A 14,464-nucleotide genomic window follows, 5' to 3' on the forward strand; every position below is an offset into this window, starting at 1 on the left:
AAGAATAAACATTATCGAGACCATCTCTTAGAAGATTAGGACAAAAGATCCGGGAGGGGAGGCTTCAAAGCTGTTTCTGTTTTCCCTGACTTTGAAATCCCTACCCGGTAGTCCTGATAATTTTATCTTCTTCGAAATATAGCAAATAACATCTATTTATTACTCCTGGGCAAGTCCATACATAAATTAAAAACAAAAAACAAAACACAAACACAAAGCACTTTAAACGAATCCTCCTGTGAGTCTCAAATCCATCGTTTCTCTTCCTGTGGCGAGGGCTTAATGCCACAGATCAATGCAATTCGAAAGTTTGGGAGGCAATTGTGTTTTTCCTACCTTGCTATTTGATGAGCTTTCAGATGGCCATCTAAAGAACAGCTTACATGCTGTCTCTCTCGGATCTCGGGGAGGCTTCAGACAAGCTCACGTGTTGAGAGATGGTTAGCAGAGATATAAATATATTTTATCTTGTTTCTTTAAGTCAGCTTTTAGAGTTAGTTCAAACGCACTACTTAGTGAATTGATGAAAAATCTTTTTAACCCTGAGAATGATATTTCCACTTCTCGTCTTCACATTTAATGGGAGAGTTGCTTTAGAAAGATCTTTCCCATTAAAAAAATAAGAGGTTTTCTAGGCACAAACAATGCCACACAAAGCCCATGGAAAGGTGGGCTGATTCCTCTTAAAATGTAGTTTTAAATGTGTTGATTTTTAAAATGGGATGAGATATTCCAACATCCCTAATTAGAATTTCTCCTGGCAGTCAGATAGGAAGTATGTCAGTCTGTGGCCACAGAAATCATCTACTCATGGCAGGGCAAGCATTTAAAAGTTATTTTGTACACAACTCATTCTTTCTTTCCATAAATCACCTGTATGGGCCAGGTCCTTTGCCAGACTTACTGATACAGAGATTAGAAATGTAGTTGCTCTCAGTCCAGCAGGAAAGATGGTGTCAACGAAAGAGGGGTTCTATGGAAATTAACCTCACACAGTAATATGATCATAAATTCCTAACTGGGGAGGTCATGCTGGGTAGTCACACTCCAGGCATATAACTAATTTTTTAAAATTTATTCCAGAGAGAGGAAGGGGGAGAGAGAGAGAAGAGAGAGGGGAGAGAAAGAGAAGAAAGGGGAGGGAGAAAGAAACATCAGTTAGTTGCCTCCTGCACGTGTCCTGACTGGGGGTTGAATCCACAACCTGGGTATGTGCCCTGACTGGGAATCGAACCGACCACCTGTTGGTATGGAGGACGACACTCCAACCAAGTGAGCCGCCCCAGCCAGGGCCAGGCACATAACTTCTTTAGTAAATGTTTATCTTTGCCTTAGGCAAGCCCTGTCCATTGTCTCTGTGCATCCAGGTCAGCACGCCTTTGAAATGCCTCTTTTCAAAGTAACCATCCTCAAGACAGCACATAATCTTGTTAACTATCCTGTAATTCACCCCCCCCCCCACTTTTGCCCCACCTCCACGTATGTGATCTTCCTTATGTCCCCCCAATTCCACATAAGCTGCAAGCTGCCTTCTCAGGAGCACTTTTCTGTTCGTTGAGCTCTTGCTTCCAGGTGCATCCTCTGGCTTAATTAAATTCTCTGCAGGTTTGGACATTCTTACAGCAACAATGGGCACAGAAAAATAAATTATTACAAGAGAATGCAGCAAGGATGCCCACAGACCCTCTCCCTGAAGTTACTACCTCTTGTTACTGAAGGTATGTATCGAAGAGATTGGTTGGTTGTCTGCTTGACTGATAGATAGCCAGGCCTCATTCCTAAAAGGGACATTATCGAGATGGCTAATCAAATGGTACAGCAAGAGAGCAAATAGACGGATTAAGGAGAAGTTAGCTAAGTCTCCTATTTCTGCCGAAGAGGATACATTTCTATCTCAGCCCTTCCGTGAAGAGCAGATACCGCACACTGATAGGGCTGCAATCGCTTCCTCTCCCAGGCACAGATGTTAGATAGCATGCCTTTACCCCACCACTACCACTATTTTTTTAAAAATATCTCAGGGAGCCAATACACCAAGAAAGACATTATTGTTACCTAACAACTGGGGGTGGGGAGACGGGATAGAACAGATGCTGACAGGCTCGGAAGCTTACAAATGAAATACACACATGCACAGTTTGGACATGACCCAGTTTCCACGATCTCTAGCTGCATCAGTTAGGATGCTTTGGGCTGCAAGTAACTGACTATCCAACTGATGTGGCTTAAAAAATAAGGGGTTATTTTCATTACATAACAATGAATCCCAGAGGCATTTGTTCCAAGTGAGGGGCAAGGGTAGTATTCAAAATACCTATCAATCCATACGACACAGGCGCTGACAGGTCAGAACCACTGCTCGCCAGTCAGAGCAAACCCCAGCTATAAACCACTGTTACTGCTACCATCAGCAGATTTGGTTGAATTCTCTCCCTGGTTCCAGCTCAGCTCTACAGCTCAGTGATGTCAGAGCTTGTGTCTGCTTCAAGAGTCTCTCTTGGCCTTCCCTTTGTCGGAAGAAGTTGATTGCCATGCCTCCAAACATCACTTCCTCTCCTAACAGTGGGGTCTAAATGCAGGAAGGAAGGAGTGAAGGCTTCTCTTGGTGCATTTTTTTTTTAAATCTGGGGAAATCTGTCCCAGAAGTCATCAGACTTCCTCCTAAGTACTGTCGCCAGAAACTGGGTCACATGTCCATGCTTAAACCGATCGGCACAGGACAATGGGAATAGAGTGGTTAGCTTGGACCAATCATTGTTCATCCTCTGGGCCTGGGGAGGGTCCTATCTTGCCAAACCAGGTTGCTACCTGTACTAAAACCAAATTAGGGTTCCATTGGCATGGAAGAAAGCAGGGGGCTGGGGGAGAAGTGAGGAACAGCTTTTGAACAGGCCACCAGTGATGTCTGCCACACTGGCACTTTTGTGAGAAGCAACTTTTCCTTTTTCTAATGGGATCACCATAAGGTAGAATGCCACTCCGCCAACTCTGCTCCTTTTCTCTGAGAAATGGAGGCATCATCAGTCTGTGCAGGTGGCCCTAGAAAGCTTCAAGGTCATTGTTCGAGACCAACTTATACATCCAAATTGAGTGTGTGAAAGAACTGATCTCAGTAACTGCGGAAGGGGCACCATGGTTCACTACTGTCCTTAGTAGGTCACGTTTGTGTCCTAGATTTCTTTATAGAAAGCTTGATTTATAGCCCTTAAGCCACAAAGCTGTGGTTACTCCTCCCACCTCTTCCATGTGTGCAGTTTTAGAAAGTCAGCAGGTGCCCGTGAAACTACAGAGCAGACACACTGTGATTAGGTATTTCCAAAAAGAAACATCGGGGGTGTGGAGGGAGGCCTGATTTTCTGGTCTCTCTTTATGTAAAATGTAGGAGGCACTCACAAAGGTACTGAGAAAAGAAATCCCACACAATATTTTGAATATGGGAGACCCTGTGGCCCTAGGATTGCTGGCTTAGGGACATAGCCCCATTGAGGTCAGGGCTGTGGTCTGATTCCTCCACAGTCTACTCCATGCAGAGGTGGCTTGGATTCCAGGTGACACACCACACCCATAGCCTATGTCAGCCACCTCACAAATACAACAAATCCACTTGTGTAGACCAGTGATTTTCAACCTTCCTCATCTCACGGCACACATAAACTAATCACTAAAATTCTGTGGTACACCAAAAAATATATTTTTTGCCAATCTGATAAAAAAAAAACACTTATAATTTTGCTTCATTCACACCAGACAGCTATTGTTGTGTTGGCTGTTGTCATGTTTTTTATTTGACAATCTAAGGGAAAAGAGGTCAGTGCCCCTGACCAAATAGTCAGGTATTGCATGTTTTAAAAATTCTTGTGGCGCATCGGCTGAAAATAACTGGCATAGACTGATTACAAATATCGCCCTAATTCTCTATATCTGCCCACACCTGCGCCATTGAGAATGCAAAGGCAGCTCCTCCCATTAAGAAGTAGAATAGATTTTCCCAGTCCTTGAATCCAGGCTGACCTCCTGACTTGCTTTGGCTGACAGAACATGGTACAAGTGACACCAAGCTAGGTGTCAAGGCCTTGAGTCTAGGTTTCAGGGCCTTTCACACTTCTTGTTCTGGGCTAGGCTGCTGGATGGTGAGACACTCATAACTCAGTCACCCTCATGGCTGCAGCCAAAAGCCAGCCAACTACTGAACATATGAGTGAAGCCATCCTAGATCAGCCAAGCCACCAGCTGACAAGAGAGGCATGAACAAACCAAGCTACCATCACCCTAGTCCAGCCTAGACCTGAAGACCCACAGTTTTCCCATAGACTTGTGAGAAATAACCAATTGTTGTCATATTGTCATTAAGTTTGGGGGTGGTCTGTTCCTCAACAATAGCTAACAGAAACCACGTTCATTACAGAGATGACTTTAGCCTTTTCCCAGCCCACCCTCACTTTGAGAGAAAGTGTGTTAGATACCAGGGAGCCAGGTGCATCATCTCCTCTGTTTCAGGACAGTATGTGGTGATGACTCCAGCTGCAAGTCTTGCAGGCGATACTAGGGTTTCTTATGCCTTTAAGATGCCCACGAACTCTAAAGACAGCCATGCCTTCAACCTGGATTAACTTCTTAGTGCCAGTGAACATCATTCTGTTAAATCTACTCATGGCTCATGGATTAGGGTCAAAGGCTGAATGTGAAGAGATTACTGCTGAGGTCAGAGGAAGATGCTATTAGGGAAACCAGTGTGACTCTTCTAGGCTTCTGTGGCCCACCTTGGTGTCAAGACTCGAGACACCTCTTAGCATCTGACTTTTCAAACGATCCCAGAAATCGTGATCCAAGTCCAAACCTACCTACTCTATGGCATCCGCCTCTCTCAGGGGAGAGCTGATAACACTCCCTCCTCGACCACGCAGACAGCAACCCAAACACGCCAATAGACCCATCACCTCTGGGCTTCAGCCGCCGTTCTTGGCACACTCTCATTTCACCCTTCCCAGCCCACCAAGCTTTTCTCCCTGTTCCCCAGTCTGGGCCTTTGCCCAGGCTGGAGGATGGCAGTCCCTACCTTGTACAGCTCAGAACAAACAAGAAGATTGAGAAGAGACTTGATCAGAAAACGACACAATCCCGCTTTGAAGGGGCACTTCCAAGAGGAGCAGTAGGCAATAAACCAGCTTCTGAGAAGCAGAGCTTTTGAATGCGATTTGGTCAAAACCAACACTTTTTTATCATTAGCCATTCCCCAAATTATAGCCTGCAGATCCAGAAACCCACTTACATAAAAGCGCAGGTAGGGAAAATGTCAAGATAAAAACAATCGGTTTAGTCTACGGAACTTTGGATGCTTTTCCCTGCCTTTCCCCCACCCTCAACTGATACTTGCACAAAGTTCTGTTCATGTCCAGAACCAGGTTCAACGAGTTCCTTTCTTCTTTCTTCTGCATTTGTGTCCCACCTCCTCTCTTTCCCTCTCCCTGAAGTCCTGTGTGAAAATCTGCGAAGGGGCTCTGAATGGCTATGTTTATGCCGGTGTGAGGTTTTTGGATGATTTTTTTCCCCCTCGTGAAAGAAGCCCTTGAAAAAGTTTCTCTCCCAGGGAGGCGGCTGGGGACCTCCTGGGTTTCCCGGAGGGGGTGGCTATGCTGCCAAACTCAGTGTGAAGCAGAGACAGCGAGTCCCAAACTCCGGGATAATGGGGACCCTGTTCTGCTCACGATACAACCCTGAGATCTGTATCGAGCTACCACCCAAAGGCGAGACAGAGGATCACCTCCCCCTGAATTCATGAAACAAATTATCCAGGCCTCTAATTCAGAGAGTGTGGAGTGCTTAAACTAAACATTAATTTTTATGCCCAGTTTGGCAGTGGGAGTTGGACACTGACAGTTAAGTTTTACTTCCTTTTTTTTAAAAAAAAAAGCGTGGGAAGTTTGCGGGCTGGAGCATCCTTGTGATAAATCAGTCAGACTCCAAGGGTAACAGCCAGAAACCTAGTAGTACCATGTGCCACTCCAGCTGAAAATGGAGTTGAATGGGGAAACCCCAGGTGGGAGACACAGCGCCTCATGGGCTTTGGTTGTGATGTCAGGTGGCTGCTCAACTGTCTCGTGAGGCAGCTTCTGGCAGGGACGTGAACAGGGGATTTAGTCCTGAGTTTGAAATCTGGCTCTGCTCCTCTCACTGCCTGTGCGGTTCTAGGAATGTGACCTAATTTCTCTGTGTCCCCATCACTTTCTTGGAAAATAGGGTTAATGATAGGTCCAGGATGGTGATTAAATATTAGATGGCATGATGCGTTAAGTAAAATCGGTTTCAGGCACAAACACCAGTTGCTGGGATTGTGTTTGCCGGTTGTACCCATCTGAGCAGACTGGGTCATGTGTGTTGACAAAGACTCCAAAATCTCAGGGGCTGGCAAGATTTGGGTTTTGCTCACATGACTGGTCCATGTGGGTGGGGGGGGTGGTTACGACTCTGTTCCACTTGCCCTCACTTTGGGGTCTGGGCCACTGGAGCATCTTCTCTCTGGGGTGTTGCTGGGCTCACGCAGAGAAAAGGGGGAACGGCATGCCGGCTCTCCACGCTTCTGCTCGGGACTGGCACAGGTCCCTGCTGCCACGTTTTCATTGACTAAAACCCATCGCAGGGCCAAGCCTGTCCTCAGCAGAGTGGGAATACATAATCCTCCCACTGGGACACACAGGAAGAGTTTGAGCAATGTCATTGATCATTGCTGCACATAACAGAAACCCCAAATGTCACAGGCAGACACAGAGCAGCCTCTCTCTTATAAAATATGCTCCCAAACAGGCATTGGGTCGATATGGAAGCTCCCCCATCACTGGAACCCACCCCGTCTATATTTCTGCTCTACTGTCCTCAGGTGGCATGTTGTTTTCAAATAATGGAAGGAACGGGAGGGTCCCCATATTTAATTACATTTCCTAAATAGAAAAGCGCAATGGGACTCCTTAGCCAGGCAGGTGAAACACAATGAACGGGGACTCGGTCCAGCCCAAGTCAGGGAATGGAAAAAGAGGAAACAACAGCGTGGAGAAAAAAAAAAGAATCCACATAAAACGGAAGCAGTGAAAGCACAGGTGGACTCCGACACGAACAGGCCGCTGTGACGCCCGGCCGTCGCGCTCAGAGAGACCAGGAACGTGGGCGAGATCGCACCTCTGCCGTCACGGCAGCACCGGGAAAGTCACTTCGCGTCCCAGCTGCCCGAGGCCCGGTGGATCCGTTTGTTGTTTTGTCAGTCTTTCTCAAGTGTTGCTCACAGGCGGGGACGAGAGTGATGCATGCTGGAGGTCTGCACATCTGCACCCATCCGCCGCGCTCTCCTGTGTCTTTGTAAGTGCGCTTATTCATTCCTGACGGAGGCTGGTGCCTGTCTCCATTTCACCTGGCACAAATTCCGCTGCTTCTGACTGAAGTTCGCAGGAGGACCCAAGGACCCGGCCCCCCCACCTAGCTCCCACCTGGCCTCTGGGCTGTCCCCTGCAGGCAGCAGCCCAGGAATCCTCTGATCTCTGAGGGCCAGTCTCTCTGCAAGGCGTCTGGGGGGTTGCTTCTGAGACCCCATAAGTTATCTGATGCTGAACTTCCCCCTCTCACCCAGCTCTTAGGAGAAAGTCCTCTTCTATTTCTCCCAAAGCCCAGAGCCCCACCTAGGGCTAATTCTCCCCAGGAAACCCAGGCTTAGGAATGCAAATAGGCCAGAGTTGGGTGTGACAGGGTGACAACCTAGTTCAGCTGTCATCTCCACAAGAGATACTGTTCAACAGGCAAGGATCTTGTCCCTTCAGTTGCACATAGAGGCAGGGCCCCAATGGCATGTGGCTCCTACAAAGAGATGAATCAGCAACTGTTCTTGCTCCTTGAGGTAAGAAACCCAAGGCCGGGCAAGCCCTCTCCTATATCCCAGCCCCCAGCCTGCGCCTCAGCATTCAGGCCATAAGTGCTCCTTTCCCTTCCTTGGAAAGGATGATCCGTAAAAGGATGACCCCATGGCCCCCAGGACGGTGCCAGCTCAGCCTGGAGGACAGGCCTGCCTTGGGTGGGCCCTTGCATAGCCCTCAGACTCCAGGGGCAGCTAGTGAAGGATTCAGTGTCTTGGGTGACTGGGGCAGAGACCAAAATGCCTTTTTAGATGGCCTCACACTGCAGCCCTTGTGCATGCAGCTCTGCACAGGCCTGATCGGCACACACACGGTCAGCAAGGAAGAGGAGCCTTCCAGCTTTATGAGTCCCCGCGTATAGGGCTGCATTTTATTTTTGGAAGGATTACGCAGGCAGCTCTGTCCTGGACTACTGACTTTTTAGAGACATGTTCAATGAAGTAGAAAAAATGAAAGCATCTAACAAACGTGGCATCACTCCAACTATGTGTGGCCTGTGGGTCATACTTCAAATTCTGGCACTGAATGTCAAGGTAAAATGTGCCCTATAAGGCCAGCACTAACTCAGCTAAACATCATTATACAACTAAAGGTTCAAATCTCAGAATACGCCCCTTCCCACCACACATCATTCATCAGAGCACATTTCTGCTAGGCCCAGTCCTCAGATGTTATGCCTTAATCCTAATCCAAAGTCTCTGCTTGCCTAGAAAAGTCACAGGAAGGAGGGCTCCACATGCTTCCTATTGACCCTTCTTTCAGATAAAGGGTTGTTTGTTCCTGGGTCCCCTGCTACTGTATCTCCTCTCAGAAAGGAAACCAGGATTCTCTGGCTCTGGGCCCTTTTCAAGAAATGAGGCTGGAACTCCCTGGAAAGGGAAAGAGGAACTCTGGGGGAGGATCCATGCACCAGAGCACAGGGACCTGCTGCAAAGACAGATGGGGTAGAGCTGAAGTTCTTGGGCTGTGTATGAGTTAGCTATGCTGCGTAACAAGGCACCACAAACTTAGTGGTGTAAAGCAAAACACTATTATCTCACGGTGCCCATGGGTCAGGAGTCCAGGCATGGACTGCTTAGCTGGGGCCTCTGGCTATCAGCTGGAGATGGCATTCAGATCCTAGAGGCCGCCCCAGTTCCCTGTCACTTGGCCCTCTCCTTAAGCAGCTTACAAGAGGGTGCTTACTTCTGTAAGGCCATTAGGACAGTCTCTCTTGCTGGGACAAAGTCTTATATAAGGTAGCATAATTGTGGATATGACTCCCATCACATGAGCATTTTCTGTGGATTAGAAGCAAGTCACAGGTCCTGCCCACACTCAAGGAGACAGAATTATTCGAGGATATGACTCTTTGGAGGTTACCTTAGGATGTGTCCACCACCACCTGCAAACTGCTGCCTGGGTGTATCTGACCTCCTCCACTTATGAGTTAGGTGACCTTGAGCAAGTTACTCTGCCTTATTTACAAATAAGTTTCCTTATTTGTAAAAATAAACCCCACAGGATTCTTAGGAAGATCAAATAAAATATTCCATCTCAAGTGTTTCACAGAGTGCCTGGCACATAGTAAACACTCAAATATTAGCTATGATGATGGTGGTGGTGATTAATATTAATATTATCGGCACTGTGAGACTCTCAGGTCTCTTTTGGATATTAAGAAGCAGAAATGTAACTCAGACTACAGCTACCTCCACCCCTGGTTATAAAACCCTCTGCTCCAGAAATCTCAAGAGAGATGAGTTTCAACCTCAGCTGGGAGCTGGGGCATCATGGGATGCCAGGCACCAATGCCAGTCTCCCACAACTAGAAATCTGATAGGTAACGAGCATGCCCAGAAGGTGCATGGGTGCTTCAGGAAGAGGTTCTGTTCATCTCTTGTGAGCCTCAGGGCAGCTGAGCTCAAGGGGTAAGTGGCCTTGCTGGGTGCCATAGGACAGGCCAAGTTGAGAATCTCTCCCAGGTTGACTATGATTGTTGCCTCACCTACAGGAAGCTGTCTTATGTTCTAATGATCTCTGCATATATAACTCTATTAACTATTCACATGCAATAACAAGAGCCATTGTGTATCATCACCAGAATTCCATAAATCCCATAAGAAGAATTTTAAAATAGCAAGTAGAAGACACACTCAACCCTACATCATTGCAACAACCCAGACACCCATACCATCCAGCACACAAGCCAAAGACAATCCTAGTTATAATAAATCTTACCAATAATAACAATAACCCACAGTGAAATTTTCAAGTTTAGTGATAATCCTCTAATCTTGACATTGGCTCATGGAGGGAGTACTCTCCTATCTGGTCCCTTCCTGAGAAATGCATTATGGGAGCTCAGCTCTGGTGGTGCCTTCATGCAGTGCCTCGTTTGTGCAACATTGTTCTGAAGTATGTTAGGAGGCCTAACTCAATGTCAGCCTCTCAACCCTGTGGTGTCCCTGTGCCAGGAACACGTACTGGATGCTCTGTACATCTTAATCTTTCCTTTTGGAAATTTTGGAAACTTCGAGTTACTTATTTCTCAGGGAGGTAAAAATATTTTTCTTATTATTTCTCTGTTTTGAAAGAACAGCTGCACCACCTCAGGAACTTGAGGGGGTGGCTGTTTTGAGACTCATAAGCTTGAAAGAAGCCCATCTTGTTTTATTTCAAAGAAGAAAATGATCCTTCATAATATCCAAGTGACAGTCATCAGTTCTTTTGGAATCTGTAGGCAGCAGATCTGTGAAAGGGCAAGGATCTATGGTCTACTTAGCTTTCCATTGGGGAAATTTCATCTGCAGCCTTCTCTTTAGATCCTTAAGGCTCTGTGTTTATGAGACATGCAGTTATATACCAACTAAGCCAAGACACACAGTTCAGGGCCGAAGCTTGGGTTTCTGATGAGAACCACATTCCTCCTTCCTTCATTCTTTTGTTTAACAAACGCTATGGGCACCTCCCACGTTTCCAGCCACGTGCTAGCCTTTGGAGCTAGAACCATGAAGCCATGGTGGAAATGAACTTGGCACCTATTCCACTAGCTCACTGTCACAGAAGGACAGGAAGTTCCCAATATGGTGTCACAAGAGGTGACGCTGGGGCCACACAGAACACTGGAAAAGCACGGAGAAGGGAAGGACACCCAACCCGGCTTGGAAGAGGGAGAAAAGAAGGCTTTCAAGAGCAAGTTCAAGGGGAACAGTGAGGGAGTAGGCGTGGAGCCCAAGGCGGTATTCCTGGCAGAGGGAACAAAGAGTGAAACACGCAGAGAGGAAGGTGCGCCAGGAGCTAGAGGAAGTCCCGAGCGGCAGGAAATCAGAGATGGGGAGAGGATTGGGAGCCTTCTGCAGAAGTAGACAGGGGCCACCCACAGCCCCTCCTCGGGAATGGAGCTCACAATACAGCCTCGGGAAAGCCACCAGGGAAATAAGGCCATCCAGCAATTGGAAAGAGCCTGGATTGAGGGTTAAGGCTAAAGTTAAATTTTAAAGCAAAATGTTCCCTATTTTTACATCAAGTTTTAAAAAAAAATTTTTTTAAATAAATGCCGTTTTAACACATTCAAACAATGCAAAACTATGTGAATTAAAAAGAGAACCTGCGGGGAGAGAAACAAGTGGCGGCGTAGTAACAGCTGCACCCGCCGCCTCCCGCAACCACATCAAAATTACAACTAAAATACAGAACCACCAGCACTCAGAGCCTCCTGAGATCTGGCTGCACAGAAGCCCCACAACCAGGGAACTGAAGGAGCACCGAGAGCGGGAGGAGGGGCGGAGACGAGGGCAGATCAGGACTGAATCGCAGAGACGCGGCCGCGGGCCCACACCAGGTGGCCCCCGCAGGGTAAACCCGGGAGGGACATCTGCGGGTGGGGGTTTCCCGGAGGAGGGAGGGGTCCCAGCCCCACAGCAGGCCCCCAGCCCAGGGCTCCAGGCAGGGAAGAGACGGCCCCACACCTTCAGCTGTGAAACCAGCGGGGACTGTCCCTGAGGGTCGCGGAGGCTGCGGGAGCCCCAGCAGCTCCTCTAAAGGGCCCGAGTGTGGACTCACTCAGACGCTCCCTCTGAGCCCAGCGCCGAGCAGCAGCCTGAAGGGACCTGGGACACTTGGGGAGGAACTAACCTGCCTGAAATCAGGGCAAGAGGTGGAGGGCGGCTTCCTCCCAGGCAGAGGGGCTGGCGGAGGCCATGGCTCCTTTGGCGAGTCCTCCCCTAATGCAGCCGGCGGGCAGGCGCCATGTTTGAATCGCCAGCGCCTGACTCCCACCTGTGGCCCCGCCCCGTGATTCCCGGAGGCCCCGCCCCTCCCCACCTGCTGCTCATCCAGGCCATTTCCAGGGGCTTTGCTGTGCAAGTGGCCTCTCCAGCCTCATGCTTAGGGCTTTCCTAAAATCTCTCAAACAAGCAGCAGCGGGCCTCATACGGCTTGATAAGCGGCCCCAGGCTGGCACTAGCGGCAGCTGCACTGGCTCATAGCTTGGCCTCTCCTGAGAAACGCCAAGCCCAGCACAAGTAGCAGCCAACTACGGTTTGCTGTGTAGCTCATGCTGGGTGCCCTGGACAAGGCACTGGCACAGGCTGACTTTGCACCTTCCAGGAGGCCCCAGAGACAGTGCACCTGGTGGTCAGACTCAACCACGCTGCATTACAACCCTACCACATCCACAAGTGACACTCAAGGGGCCACTTGGTGAACACCAAAGCCCCACTGAAGTAAATCCTGCTCCATAGGGGTGTCTCCAGCACAGCAGCTCTTTGGCTGTAGCTGCAGCTGGTCCTCACAGCCGATTGGCTTGGGGGTCAATTCCTCCCAGTGATGCCAACAGCAACCAAGGCTCAACTACAACAGGACAGTACACACAGCGCACACAGGGGAGCACCTAGAAGGCCCAGCTCAGGTGACTGGGGAGGCTGAGCCACTGGACCCTACAGGACACGTACTACACAAAGCCACTCTACCAATTCCAGGAGACATAGCAGCTTACCTAATACATAGAAACAAACACCCAGAAGCAGCCAAAATGTGGAGGCCAAGAAACATGTCACAAAGGGAAGAACAGAAGAAATCTCTAGAAGAGGAACTAAATGAAGTGGATCCAAGCAAGCTAACGGATACACAGTTCAGAATTTTGTTTATAAGGATGTTTAAGCATGCTATTAGGGAAATAACTGAGAAAATCGATAACATAATAAAATACCAATTTGAAATGAAGGCTACACGAACTGAAATGAAGGATAATTTACAGGGAATCAACAGTAGAGTAGAGGATGCTGAGAATCAAATCAGCAATTTGGAACATGAGGAAACAAAAATCACCCAACCAGAAGAGCAAAAGGAAAAAAGAATCCAGAAATATGAAGATAGTATAAGGAGCCTCTGTGACAACTTCAAGAGGCCCAACATTCGTATTATTGGGGTGCCAGAAGGGGAAGAAAGAAACCAAGAAATTGAAAACCTATTTGAAAAAATAATTACAGAAAACTTCCCCTACCTGGGGAAAGAAATAGACTTACAAGTCCAGGAAGCACAGAGGGTCCCAAACAAGAGGAACCCAAAGGGGCCCACAGCAAGACACATCATAATTAAAATGCCAAAAGTTAAAGACAAAGAGAGAATCTTAAAAGCAGCAAGAGAAAAGCAATTAGTTACCTACAAGGGAGTACCCATACGACTGTCAGCTGATTTCTCAACAGAAACCTTGCAGGCCATAAGGGAGTGGCAAGAAATATTCAAAGTGATAAAAAACATGGAACTACAACCAAGACTGCTCTACCCAGCAAAGCTATCATTTAGAACTGAAGGTCAGATAAAGAGCTTCACAGATAAGAAAAAGCTAAAGGAGTTCATCACCACCAGTCCAGCACTACAGGAAAAGGTGAAGGGTCTTCTTTAAGAAGAAGCTAATGAACAAAAGAACCTGATGAACTAAATAGATCCAGAGACACTGACGCAGATAACAGATGATCATATTTCAGAGGAAAGAGGGAAGGGGGGTGGAGGGTGGGAAGAGATTAACCAAAGAAGTTATAGGCATATATGCATATCCCATGGACACAGTCAATAATGGGCTGAAGGCCTGGAGAGGGGGTGGGAGAGAGGGGGAGGGGGTCAATTGGGGGTGGGAAAATAAGACACCTGTAATACTTTCAACAATAAAGATAAATTTAAAAAAGAGAGAGAGAGAGAGAACCTGCCCTCAACCCTCTTCCAATCTTATTCTCGAGTGAAATCCCTGTTAATGACTGTCCTTCCTTACGGACTTTTTTCTATGCATTTCCCAACATTCACCTGTATGTCATTGTTGTTATTAAATAAACAGAAGATACTTGATGAGGACTCACAATGTTCCTGAGCACCGTTCTGAGCCCCTTACACGGATCATCATTTCATCTTGATGGCATCACTAAGAGGCCGTTAGCCCTGTCTCAGCGACACAGAAGCCCAGACACAGCGGGACGAGGCAACCTGCCCCTGGCTGTGCATGTGGGACATGGCAGGACACAACCCAGGCGGCGTTACTCTAAAGTCTGTGCATCCAAGAGAGGTCCCCGGTGGAGGCGGAGGCGGAGGCGGAG

This window comes from Miniopterus schreibersii (assembly GCF_964146895.1).
Source record: "Miniopterus schreibersii genome assembly, chromosome: 16".
NCBI classification, from domain to species: Eukaryota; Metazoa; Chordata; class Mammalia; order Chiroptera; family Miniopteridae; genus Miniopterus; species Miniopterus schreibersii.